Source organism: Aotus nancymaae, unplaced genomic scaffold (assembly GCF_030222135.1).
Source record: "Aotus nancymaae isolate 86718 unplaced genomic scaffold, 86718_ANA_hifiasm-v0.15.2.pri h1tg000020l, whole genome shotgun sequence".
Taxonomy (NCBI): Eukaryota; Metazoa; Chordata; class Mammalia; order Primates; family Aotidae; genus Aotus; species Aotus nancymaae.
Window position 1 is genome coordinate 52415896 of NW_026988432.1, and position 12769 is coordinate 52428664.

At 41.8% G+C, this 12769-nt stretch overlaps 1 protein-coding gene and 1 pseudogene across 2 annotated transcripts in view; one reads left to right on the top strand and one right to left on the bottom strand.

The window, feature by feature from the left end:
- The window catches only part of OSBPL1A (oxysterol binding protein like 1A), a 242792-nt gene that overhangs the window by 46753 nt on the left and 183270 nt on the right, over positions 1-12769 (top strand). The window lies entirely within an intron of this gene.
- LOC105712087 (protein SET-like) lies at positions 9829-10981 on the bottom strand (annotated as a pseudogene).

The window sequence follows — 12769 nt, forward strand, 5'->3', positions numbered from 1 at the left end:
GAAAGATGCCTGTCTCCTAGGCGTGTGTCCTTAACTTTGGCAAATAAATCTAAACTGATTGAGACTTTTCTCATCATTTTTCTTGATTGACAATGTCATTGATAAAGTGACCAGTGTGATTTGCTGCCGGATTCCCAGATGGCATGAGGCAAGTTGTATATGTATACTCTTGTCCGTGTGAGTGCAAACTCTCTTTGATTTTTTTTCCTAATAGGGATAGAAAAAATAAATTGACCCTATCAGTTACTGCATACCATGTACCTGAGGTGGAAGACTGGCTGTAATTGAGGTCACTATTTGGTTGAGTTTGTGGAAGTTCACTGTCATCCTCCACATTCCATCTGGGTTTTATAGTGGCAGACGAGTGAATTAAATGGAAATATGATAGGGACCATGGCCCCTGCATTCTCTTAGGTTGTTTTTTTTTTTGAGACAGAGTCTTGCTCTATCTCCCAGGCTGGAGTGCAATGGCACAATCTTGACTCACTGCAACCTCCTTTTCCTGGGTTCAAGCAATTCTCCTGCCTCAGCCTCCTGAGGAGCTGGGATTACAGGGGCCTACCACGGCACCCAGCTAATTTTTGTATTTTTAGTAGAGACAGGGTTTTGCCATGTTGGCCAAGCTGGTCTCAAACTCTTGACCTCAGGTGATCTGCCTGCCTTGGCCTCCCCAAAGTGCTGGGATTACAGGCATGAGCCACCATGCCTGGCTAGCATTCTCTTAGGTTTTTAAGGGTGCCTTCCCATATGGAATATTGGTTTTAATTTGTCTTAGCCAGTGGCTGGGGGTGGGTAGCCACTTCCATTTGGCTCTTATACAACAGACCAAGGAGGCAGTGTGAGGGTTGCACCAACAACTAAGTGTGTCTATTCCAATTTCACATTCAGGGACTAGGAGAATGACCACTAGGTGTATTTCTGGACCCAACCAGTGCATGCACTGTGAGCCAGACCTTGGCTAGGGCGCCATCTATAACCTCACTCCCATGCATGCCCCCTTTCTAACACAGGGGCCTCATGATACTTCGGATCTCTTGGTGTCAGTGACTTGGACCTTAGATCTAACAGCTTGTGAAACGTTTGGGTGCTCCGCTTTCTCTGCTGTACAGTTACTTGAGTAAATGATCATTGTTCCCTTTGGGAATGGTCTGGGGAATTCATGACAGTGCATGTTTGCTTTGGTGTTGCAGAATCTTTCCCTGGAGGATCTGGCCTCCCCTTCAGTAAATAGTTCTGTGTCCAAAGTTGACTCAGGTCCAGAAACTGGGCATGGTATCATGACTTTTTTTAAAATTATTTTTTTGAGACAGAGTCTAGTTCTGTCGCCCAGGCTGGAGTGCAGTGGCGAGATCTCAACTCACTGCAACCTCTGTGTCCTGGGTTCAAGTGATTTTCCTGCCTCAGCCTACTGAGTGGCTGCGATTACAGGCAAGTGCCACCAAGCCTGGCTAATTTTTTTATTTTTAGTAGAGACTGGATTTTACCATGTTGGCCAGGCTGGTCTCAAACCCCAGACCTCAGGTGATCTGCCTGCCTCGGCCTCCCAAAGTGCTCGAATTACAGGCATGAGCCACCACGCCCAGCCGGTATCATGACTTTTAATGGGGTGACTCTTCAACTTCTGACCTTTCACTGTTGATTTCTTTTGATGGTACAGATTGAGTTGTACTGGGATGGGTCCTAGCATCAGGGAAAAAGAAATGGTCCCAATTAAGAGATGTCAAGAGGCCAGAAATGCCATGAAAGACAGGTTTGTTTGTTTGTTTTGAGACAGAGTCTCACGCTGTCATCCAAGCTGGAATGCAATGGTGAGATCTCGGCTCACTACAACCTCTGCCTCCTAGGTTCAAATGGTTCTCTTGCCTCAGCCTCCTGAGTAGCTGGGATTACAGGCACCCGTCACCATGCCCAGCTATTTTTTGTATTTTTAGTAGATACAGGGTTTCACAATGCTGGCCAGGCTGCTCTCGAACTCCTGACCTTGTGATCTGCTCACCTCGGCCTCCCAAAGTGTTGGAATTACAGGTGTGAGCCACCGCATGCAACCTGGAAGACAAGTTTTTAATAAATGGGCATGTTAGATTGGACGTAGTATGACGTTCAGGTAACATACCTGGTAATTATATGCCATGGAAGGGCCTAGAGGATCCATCATTTACCAAAGCAGAAGAAATTGCTGGTAAGAAAGGCACCAGCCTCACTGAGAAGCTCCCTGGCAATTCCCCTCCATGGCCTAGGGCTGCTGCGAGAAGGCCACTGTGGACCTAAGTTCACTGACAGCAAGGGGTGGTGTAGGGAAAATGATTGGACCCCAAGGCAGTAGAAGCCAGGAGAGGCAGCACTTAACCATCAGGAGCCAGGGAGGCACAGTTATGGTAATGAGTGGCAGGTTCAGAGGGGAACAGTGGGAGGGCTGACCTTCAGAGTTAAGGAAACGGTTAATAGAGCCCAGCATTCTGAAGGGCAAAGTTAGATGGACAAATGGTAGCAGATTTCATCATCTTTTTCTTTAGAATGAGAAACTACTGCCTTGTACTAAATTCATCAGTTATTACACATTTGTTACACCGATGTCATCATACAGCCATTGGATGCTCAGCTTTGTTTCTTTTTTCTCTCCCTTTTCTCTTACAGTTTGGCTAATTTCTGCTGACCTATCTTCAAGTTTACTGAACATTCCTCAGTGGTGCTCTGGTAGCTACTGATGAGCCCATTGAAGCATCCTTTATCCCTGTTGCTATGATTAGTTGTTGCTATGGTTACTTCCAGTGCACCTCAGGCTTCACCTTCCTTCCATTTCCAAATTCAGTATTGCCTCTGCAGAGGGCACTGGCTGATTTGCCGGAAAGTTTTGCCTGTGTTCCTGCTTTACCCTCAACCTTAGGCCTGCCTCGTGTGCCTCTGCGGCTTCCCTCCACACTTTGGCTTCTGCCCACTAAGAGACTGCTGTTGCCTGTTCTCAGTACTTGCCAGTCTTGGGGTAGGAGTAGAGGATGTGGGGTGAGTGTTCTCTGTTGTCTGGTTCTGGCCTCCATCCTAAACCTGTGTCCTTGCCTGAGGGGCAGGAGTCCTTGAGGTGGTTATTTACCACTTCCAGAAGCACCTACTTTTAATACTGTTAGCTCTTACTTGAGTTTTTCTTTTTAACCTCCTGTTCATAGATAACATTTATGTCTTTAAGTGTTTTATTTTTCTAATTTTAGATTCTCTGTTGGCTTATCTCTGGAAGATGAGCATTATGTTCTGCTCTTTGTCTTTCCCATTCTTTTTGTTTGTTTGTTTTTGAGTCAGGGTCTCACTGTGTTGCCCAGGCTGGAGTGCAGTGGCACAATCACTGCTTCTTCCTCGACCTCCCAGGCTCAAGCGATCCTCTGACCTCAGCCTCCTGAGTAGCTGGGACTACAGGCTCATGCCACCATGCCCGCCTAATTTATATACTTTTTGTAGAGATGAGGTTTTGCTAGTTGCCCAGGCTGGTATCGAACTCTTGGGCTCAAGTGATCCCTGCCTGGGCCTCCCAAAGTGCTGGGATTACAGGCGTGAGCCACCGTGCCTGGCCTGTTTCTTCCATTCTTAATCCTTGTCAAAACCACTTCACCTTTTTCATTCTCTTAGCCTATTATTAGATTTTGGTTAAATAAATATTGAGTTTATATTACTCTGACTGTGCTAGCTTGAGCAACTTAGGGTCCTATATTCGTTTGTTTTGGTATAACTCCTTATTTTTTCTGGAGTTAACAATTGCAGGCCTGGAGTGGTGGCTCATGCCTGTAATTCCCATCACTTTGGGAAGCCAAGATGGGTGGATCGCCTGAGATCAGGAGTTTGAGACCAGCCTAGTCAACATAGTTGAAACCCCATCTCTACTAAAAATAAAAAAATTAGCTGGGTGTTGTGGCAGGCACCTGTAATCCCAGCTACTCGGGAGGCTGGAGCAGGAGAATTGCCTGAACCCAGGAGGCGGAGGTTGCAGTGAGCCAAAATCGTACCATTGAACTCCAGCCTGGGCAACAAGAGCGAAACTCTGTCTCAAAAAAAAAAAAAAAATTGCATGGGGTATCTTAGTTTAGTTCTTTTTCTCGTCACATAATTTCAAAGTCTTTGTAAGAGCTCCAAAGCTCTTTTTACTGTCTTTTACTATGATCATATACATCATGTAATTATCACATCTGGGAGCAGCTCTCCTGATTTTTTCTGTCTTTCTTTTCTTCTTTGAGATGGAGTCTTCTCTGTTGCCCAGGCTGGAGTGCAGTAGTGCAATCTCAGCTCACTGCAGTCTCTGCCTCCCAGGTTCAAAGGATTCTCCAGCTTCAGCCTCCTGAGTAGCTGGGATTACAGGTGTGTGTCACCACACCCCGCTCATTTTTCTATTTTTTAGTAGAGATGGGATTTCGCCATGTTGGTCAGACTGGTCTCAAACTCCTGACCTTAAGTGTTCTACCCACCTTGGCCTTCCAAAGTGCTGGAATTACAAGTGTGAGCCACCATGCCCAGACTGATTTTTTTATGTCTTCTTGCTCTGCCCGGACTAGTTGGCCTCTAGAGCTGTACAAATACTGGTCATTCTGGAGCTTATGTCTCAGTCATTCTGGGAATTCTCTTCACCACTTTCTGATATTGGATTTCCTGTTTCCTGGGTCTCATGACTTCCTCCATCTTGATCTCTCTGTCATTTGGTGGAGCACAGCATTCAGGAGCTTCTTGAGAAAGGTTGCATTGGAAATCATTTTTCTGAGAATTCATATGTCTGGAAATACTTGACCTTTGTATTTGAGTGATGTATGTATATCACTATGTATAGATTTCTAAGTTGGAAATCACTTTCTCTCAGAATTTTGTAGGTATCGTGTCACTATTTTCTAGCTTTTAGTGTTACTTTTGAGAAGTGTAGGGCTATTCTGATTCCTGGTCCTGTGTATGTGACCTGATTATTATTTAATTACTGGAAGTACATAAAATTAGGATGACAGCCTCAGTGGCTCATGCCTATAATCCCAATGCTTTGGGAGGCCGAGGAGGGAGGATCACTTTAGACCAGGAGTTTGAGACCAGCCTGTGTAACATAATGAGACTCCATCTCTACCCACCTTCCCCCTGCCCCCCCAAAAAAAGAATGACAGATAACCTAAAAGTCTAGATAGGTGGACTAGGGCAGGTGGCAAATACTCAAATACTCAGACTTCGTTTGTCTTGATGTTCTATGATGTGTGGCTTTGATCATATCATCCCAATTGGGAGCATCCCAATCCTAGGAAGTCAGCTAGGGGAAGCAAAAAAAGGACAAAGAATATATACAGACTGCTCTAGAAGATTCCCAGAAACTTTGATATAAGACTTCTGCTTAATCTTGCTTTTATATAAGACTTCTGTTTAATCTCATCGACTGAAATATTCACGGCCACACCAGCTAAAGGGAAGTGAGGAAATGTAGTCTTTATTCTTGATGGCCATATGCTGAGCTAATGCCCAGCTAATTTTTGTATTTTAATAGAGATGGGGTTTCACTATGTTGGCCAAGCTGGTTTGGAACTCCTGACCTCGTGATCTGCCCGACTTGGCCTCTTGAAGTGCTGGGATTACAGGTGTGAGCCACCGCGCCCGGCCCAATAAGCATAATTATTAGAAATTATTTCTCCTTTTTAATCTTGAAACCTGAAGCCTGCATTAAGAAATTGCTTTATGGCTGGGCGCAGTGGCTTGCGCCTGTAATCCCAGCACTTTGGGAGGCCGAGACTGGCGGATCACCTGAGGTCAGGAGTTCAAGACCAGCCTAGCCAACATGGTGAAACCCCATCTCTACTAAAAATACAAAAATTAGCGAGTATGGTGGTGGGTGCCTGTAATCTTAGCTACTTAGGAGGCTGAGGCAGGAGAATCACTTGAATCCGAGAGGCAGAGGTTGCAGTGATCTGAGATCTCACCACTGCACTCCAGCCTGGGTGACAAAGCAAGGCTCTGTCTCAAAAAAAAAAAAGGAAGAAAGAAAGAAAAGAAATTGCTTTACAAGAAGTAAAAGTTTTCATGTTATATTTCTGTTGAAAGTAGATAATTTTATAGAAAAATCATATTTCAAAATCAATATGGGAATGTTCATAGCAGCATAATTCCTGAAAGTCAGGTGAGGCTGAGTTTGGTGGCTCACGCCTATAATCTCAACACTTTGGAAGGCCAAGGTGGGAGGATTGCTTGAGGCCAGGAGTCCAAGATCAGCCTGGGAAACATAGCAAGACCCTGTCTCTACAAAATGTGAAAAAAAAATTAGCTGGGCACAGTAGGGTGTGCCTGTAGTTGTCCCAGCACTTTGGGAGGCTGAAGTTGGAAGATCTCTTGAGCCTAGGAGTTTGAGGATGCAGCGACTGTGATCATGCCACTGCACTCCAGCCTGGGCAACAGAGTGAAACCCTGTCTCTACCCAAAATAAATAAAAAGTAGAGATAACTCAAATATTTGTTAATTAATAGATAAACATGGTATTCATGCAATGGAGTATTATTCCAAAATACAAAAGAATGAAGTACTGATACACACCAAAACATATATGAACCTGAGAACATGCTAACTGAAAGAAGCCAGACACAAAATGCCACGTATTGTTTGATTTATTTATAGAAATGTCCAGAATTGGCAAATCCATAGAGACTGAAAGTAGATTAGTGGTTACTAGGGGATTAAGAGGAGGGGAAATAGGCAGTGATTATTAATAGATATGGGGTTTCTTTTTGGAGTGAAATGTTCTAAAATTAGATAGTGATGATGCACAGCTCTGTGAATATACTCAAAGCCACAGAATCGTGTGCTTTTAGCAGGCTGAAGTTTATGGTATGTGAATTACATCTTAATAATGCCGTTATTAAGAAAAAATCAATCTGGGCATAGGGATTTTTCTCTAAGTGTTTCATCTGAGATGACTTGTGTGATGATGGCAGCAATGTAACGGCACAATAAGTGAATGACTGACTCCTGAGCAGAGGGTGGAGCTAGAGCGATTTGGGAGTGTGGTTCACGGCTGTGTTAACTTTGGTCTTTGCTCTCACCCTTGTGGTGCTGCTAGTCCAAACATATTTTGTACATCCATTAAAAAATAAAATGCAACTATCATGCTCAAAGTGAGTGCTTTCCTCCTCTGACTTTTTAGTAGTTAGTTGTCTAATTGGCCAAGGTGCTGTCTTAGCCAGGAATATTTTCAGTAGAACATCTTTATTCAGGAAAAAGTATTAAAAACAAGAGCGTTGCTCTAGGTGCAGGGAGTATAGCAGTGAACAAGAGACCAAATCCCTTCTTTCATAAAAGAGGAGCAAACAATACAGCATTTAGAAGTGCTATGAAAATGAGTAAGAGGCAAGGGGGTGAGAGTTTGGGAATGGGTAACGCTACTTTAGACAGAGAGTGAGGAAGGCTTCTCTGAGGAGGATGCTTGGATTAAAAAAAAAATTAAAATATATCTACATCTCCTTTATCAACTTCCTTTTTTTTTTTTTTTTTTGAGACAGAGTCTTGCTCTGTTGCCCAGGCTGGAGTGCAGTGGCATGATCTCAGCTCACTGCAACCTCTTCCTCCCGGGCTCAAGCAATTCTTCTGCCTCTGCCTCCCAAGTAGCTGGATCTACAGGTGCCCACCACCATGCCCGGCTAATTTTTGTAGAGACGGTGATTTGCCATGTTGGCCAGGCTGATCTTGAACGCCTGACCTCAAGTGATCCGCCCACCTCAGCCTCTCAAAGTGCTGGGATTATAGGTGTGAGCCTCTGTGCCTGGCCTTTGAACTTCCTTAACACCTCATTATTTTGACCCTTTCTAGTCTGAGTCTTGGCTCTCCCAGTTAACTGAATTTTTTTCCTAAGGTCAGCAGTGGTTTACATGCTTTAAGCAGTCGTTTGCACACTGTTTTTTTATTTTTCCATAGCTACACTTTAACAAGGCTGACTACTTCTCTGGGAGGAGGCATGGTAGTTTATTTCTCTGGCTGCTTTTATGGTTCCTGCCTTTTTTTCTTTACCCTTCATTATAGATGTTCTTTTGATTTTTTTTTTTTTTAACGTTCTTTTCAGCTGGGTGCAGTGGCTCATGCGTGTAGTCCCAGCACTTTGGGAGGCCGAGGTGGGCGGATCGCTTGAGTTCAGGAGCTCGAGACCAGCCTGGGCAACACGGCAAAATCTCATCTCTACAAAAAAAAAAAAAGCAAAAGTTAGCCAGGTGTGGTAGCACATGCCTGTAGTACCAGCTACTTGGGAGGCTGAGGTGAGAGGATCACTTGAGCCCAGGAGGTTGAGGCTGCAGTGAGCTGAGATCATACCACTGCATTCTAGTCTGGGTGACAGAATAAGACCCTGTCTCCCTCCAGGAAAACAAAAATCAAAAAATCACCCACATTCTCTTTTCTCTTGAAACTTTCCCCCTCAACAGGCCAGTCAACTCTGTGCCCTTATTTTCTGTTCCTGGAGTTTGTTGGACATCAGCACTTCAACCTCATGCTCTGTTCTAGGCATCCAGGTCGTCTGCTCTGCTGCATGCTGGGTGTCCCTGGCTGCCCCTTGGGCATCTGAAACTTCGTGCACCTAAAATGGACCTCATCTTCCTCCAGCAGCTGTTCCCTACACAATATCTGAGTTGGTCTTTGAATAATTTTCACTGTAAATCCTCCTTTCTGCTGTCTCCACTGGAGAACATACCCATTGCATTTAACCTAGACTGCTTATTTATTTATTTTTATTTTTATTTTTTTGAGACAGAGTCTTGCTGCATCACTCAGACTGGAGTGCAGTGGCATATCTCCACTCACTGCAACCTCTGCCTCTCGGGTTCAAGCAATTCTTCTGCCTCAGTCTCCCGAGTAGCTAGGACTACAGCCATATGTCACCATGCCCGGCTAATTTTTGTGTTTTTGGTAGAGACCAGGTTTCACCATGTTGGCCAGGCTGATCTCAAACTCCTGGCCTCAAGTGATCTGCCTGCCTTGGCCTACCAAATTGCTGGCTTTACAGGTGTGAGTCACTGCATCCGACTGATGCTGAGCGTCACTTTGCGGGCTTATCGACCATTTGTATGTTGTCTTTGGAGAAATGTCTATTCAAGTCATTTGCCCATTTTTCTTTTTGGTTATTTCATTTTTGAGTTTTAGACATTCTTTACATATGCTGTATATACATCCCTTGTCAGATATGTGATTTGCAAGTATTTTCTCCCATTCCCTGGGTTTCCTTTTTCTCTTGATAGGGCCCTTTGATGTATAAAAGTTTTAAATTTTGATGAAGTTTATTTTTTCATTTTTTGTACACATTTAGTTTTATTGTAACAAAGCAACTTGTACACTTTTAACGTTTAAAACTGAGCATTATCTTTCTTTTCCAGTAAAACAAAAAGAAAATTTAAAAATAGGAACAAAATTACAATAGAGAATGTCAATTCCAAATAAGATCCTACAGGTTCTGCTGATTCTCTCATTGAGTGGCAGGGCTCAAGTCATCATTAGGAGAGAATTTATTTTAAAAGTGTCATCTTAAACTGCAAGGATGTCTGTCAAATGTCACAATTAAACATGCCAAAGGAGAAGCCATGTTGTCAAAATGCCCACTTAACCCACCCAAACATCTCAAACCCAGCCTTTGCTGACCTTCTATAACCCCATTTTTAAAATTTTTTTTTTCTTTTTTTAAACAAGAGAAAGTAGACAGATACATGTTGGTAAATGCTATCTGTCCATATTCACAGAGAGACACAGTGTACTCTCTAAGCCCAATATACAGAGAAAGGAGGAAAAAAGCTAGAATTCTATGCGGTACTACACAGGGGCTTACACCCTCCAGCTTCCAGCAGAGCAAAGGGAGCAGGTTTTTCTTTTTTCCCACAGAGCTTGGTGGTGTTGATTCCATAGAGTTTTTGTTCAGACAGGAAGGGATAAAAATGAATTTCAAACAGAAAGGGGTAGAGACTCTTTTCCCATTGTATTCTGCTCAAGATATTTCCCCCAAAATAAGTTGAGAACCATGGTGTAGAGAAAACAGACCTCAAAAACAGGGTGACTGAGCACAAGAGGGGAAAAAAAAAAAAGACTGCAACTTGCTCCTAGGGACTGGAAAGAATTTTGAAAAAGGAAGGTTGGACTCCATCAGTGTTCTATTAGTCATCTTCTCCTTCATCCTGCTCTCCTTCCTCCCCTTCATCATCATCTTCACCTTCTTCACCTTCACCCTCATCCCCTTCTTCATCAGTATTTTCTAATCCTGCCTCCTCTTCATCATAGTCATCATCTTCTTCTCCTTCTCCTTCTTCATCATCCATATCGGGAACCAAGTAGTACTGTAATGGGTTTGGCCAAATAGCATCTTTGATGACCTCTCCTAACTCATCAGCACCTGCATCAGAATGGTCAGTAAACCAGGTAAAGAAGCTCTCTGGTTCCTCATGCTGCCTCTTCCTACTGGCTTTAGTCTGCGTTTGACTTGAACATTTCGTCAAATCCTTTCCAGATTTCCATTTGATTTCGGTGGACTTTGAAGATGGATCACCACTCTCATTCAGATGAAATTCTTTGGAGAGAACTTTATTTTCAAAGTAAGGATTTTCATCAAAATAAAAATCTATTCTGTAACTTGATTTAATATCTTCAAATTCTGTCACTTCAGCTCTGATCAAACAATGCAGTGCCTCTTCATCCTCCTCCCCAAGCAGTGCAGACACTTGTGGATGGCTGACAAACGTTGTTACCCCAAAATTTTGGCGATCAATTCTGACCTCTTCTGAAAAAATGGTTGGCAAAGTTTGTTACATTTCTGTTCTACTTTCAAAATCTCCTCACTGGCTTGTTCATTAAGTCTGTCTATTTCATTTTGTACTTCATCAGTGTGTTCAGTTGCTTCTTGCTGTTCTTTTTCTCCCTTCTTCGGCAAGCCTGCAGAGGCCGATGTCTCCTCCAGACCCAGAGCAGGAGGTGGTCTCGGTTTCTTCTTTTGAGGTGAGAATGGAGACTGGCCTTTGGGGGCCATGCTGCTGGGGAAGTCAGAGAACCAGAGTACAAGTCTTCTTGCTCATCCGGAAGCAGGCAGAACACTATTTTTTCATTTTTTGCCTTTGCTTTTGGTGTCATATCTAAGAAATCATTGCTAAATCAGGTCTTATGAAGCTTTCTTGGTATTTTTTTTCTTCTAATAGTTTTAGTTTTGACATATTTGACCTATCGAGTTAGTTTTTATATATGGGTAAGCTATGGGTTTAACTTCATTCTTCTGCACGTGGACATTCAGTTTTCCCAGTACCATTTTTTGAAAAGACTGTCTTTTCTTCATTAAAACTGTCTTGGCACTTATGTCACAAATCATTTGACCATATATATGAGAGTTTATTTCTGGACTCTCTATTCTGTTCTATTTGTCTGTATGTCGTATGTCTGTCTTTATGCCAGTACCACATTGTTTTGATTATGGTAGCTTTGTAGTAAGTTTGGAAATCAAGATGTATCTCTGACTTTGTTCTTCTTTTAAATATTATTTTGGCTGTTTGGGGTGCCTTGAAATTCTATATGAATTTTAGGATAGGAGTTTCTGCTTCTATAAAAATGTTGGTATTTGATAGGGATTGGACTGAATCTGTAGATAGCTTTGGGTAATATTCTCCTCTTAACATTATTAAGTCTTTCCATCCATGATTGTAGGATGTTTTCCCATTTATTTATGTCATTTTAAATTTCCTTCAGCAGCATTTTGTGCTGAGTCTTTTGTGTATAAGCCTTTTGTCTTCATGGTTAAGTTTATTTCTAAGCATTTTATTCCTTTTGATGCGAATATAAATAGAATTGTTTTTCTTAGTTTCCCTTTTTGGATTGCTCATTGTTATCTTTGCCCATTTTTAATTGGGTTGTCTTTTTGTTGAGTTGTAAATGTTCTTTATATATTCTGGATACAAGTCAAGAGACTTGTATTTGTAAACTTTTTTTCTCTTTCTGTGGGTTGTTCTACTTTCTTTAACTGATATGAACTATTTAGGTCAAGTATGAAAACATGAATCCCAAAATGTTACCTTTAAGATGATAGGAAATGTTAAGATATTTTATAAGAATTCACTTTATTAAAATATTAGGATATTTTTTAAATTTCCTTATATTTAAAATGTAGTATGTTTTATAGGATGATACTCAAATATGAAAAATGTGTTTGTAAACACTATATACTGTACTGAGAAATATTATAGGTATGAAACAATTGTGGCATGTAAGTAAAATTATGTTATGAAAACTCAAATTTACGCATGGGGAAAATGATTAGTAAGAAATGCACCAAAATGTTTCTACTGGTCATAAAATGATGAGGATAGTAACTATATGTATTTTTTGCCTGTTTATGTTTTTTAGATTTTATTTAAACATTTTTTTTGCTATGAAAGTATTTCAAAATAATGTAGTAAATGTATGTTGCGGCCCAAAGGAAAGATGAAATTCCTAGAACAGCATAACATGTAGCGACACAGGATATCACTTCATATTTTACAGTCACTGTCAGTCTAGAAGTTAGAACAGCACTGTTTTTCAGCCTCCCTTAGTGCAAGACTGAAGAGCAAGCTATCCATCATCCCCTCCCTAGGTGCCGTGTATCTTAAGATAATCAAACATCAAATTTCTAATGCTCTCTGCAATATTAGAAATTCTGTTCCTCCATTTCTGCTGTCTTGTTAAGTCATATAACTGGCCCAGTGATACTGGACATATGTACATTATCAATTTATTTGAAATTTCTAAAAGAGCAGCTAGACACTTAAATAAAAAGATGTGGTGTATTATC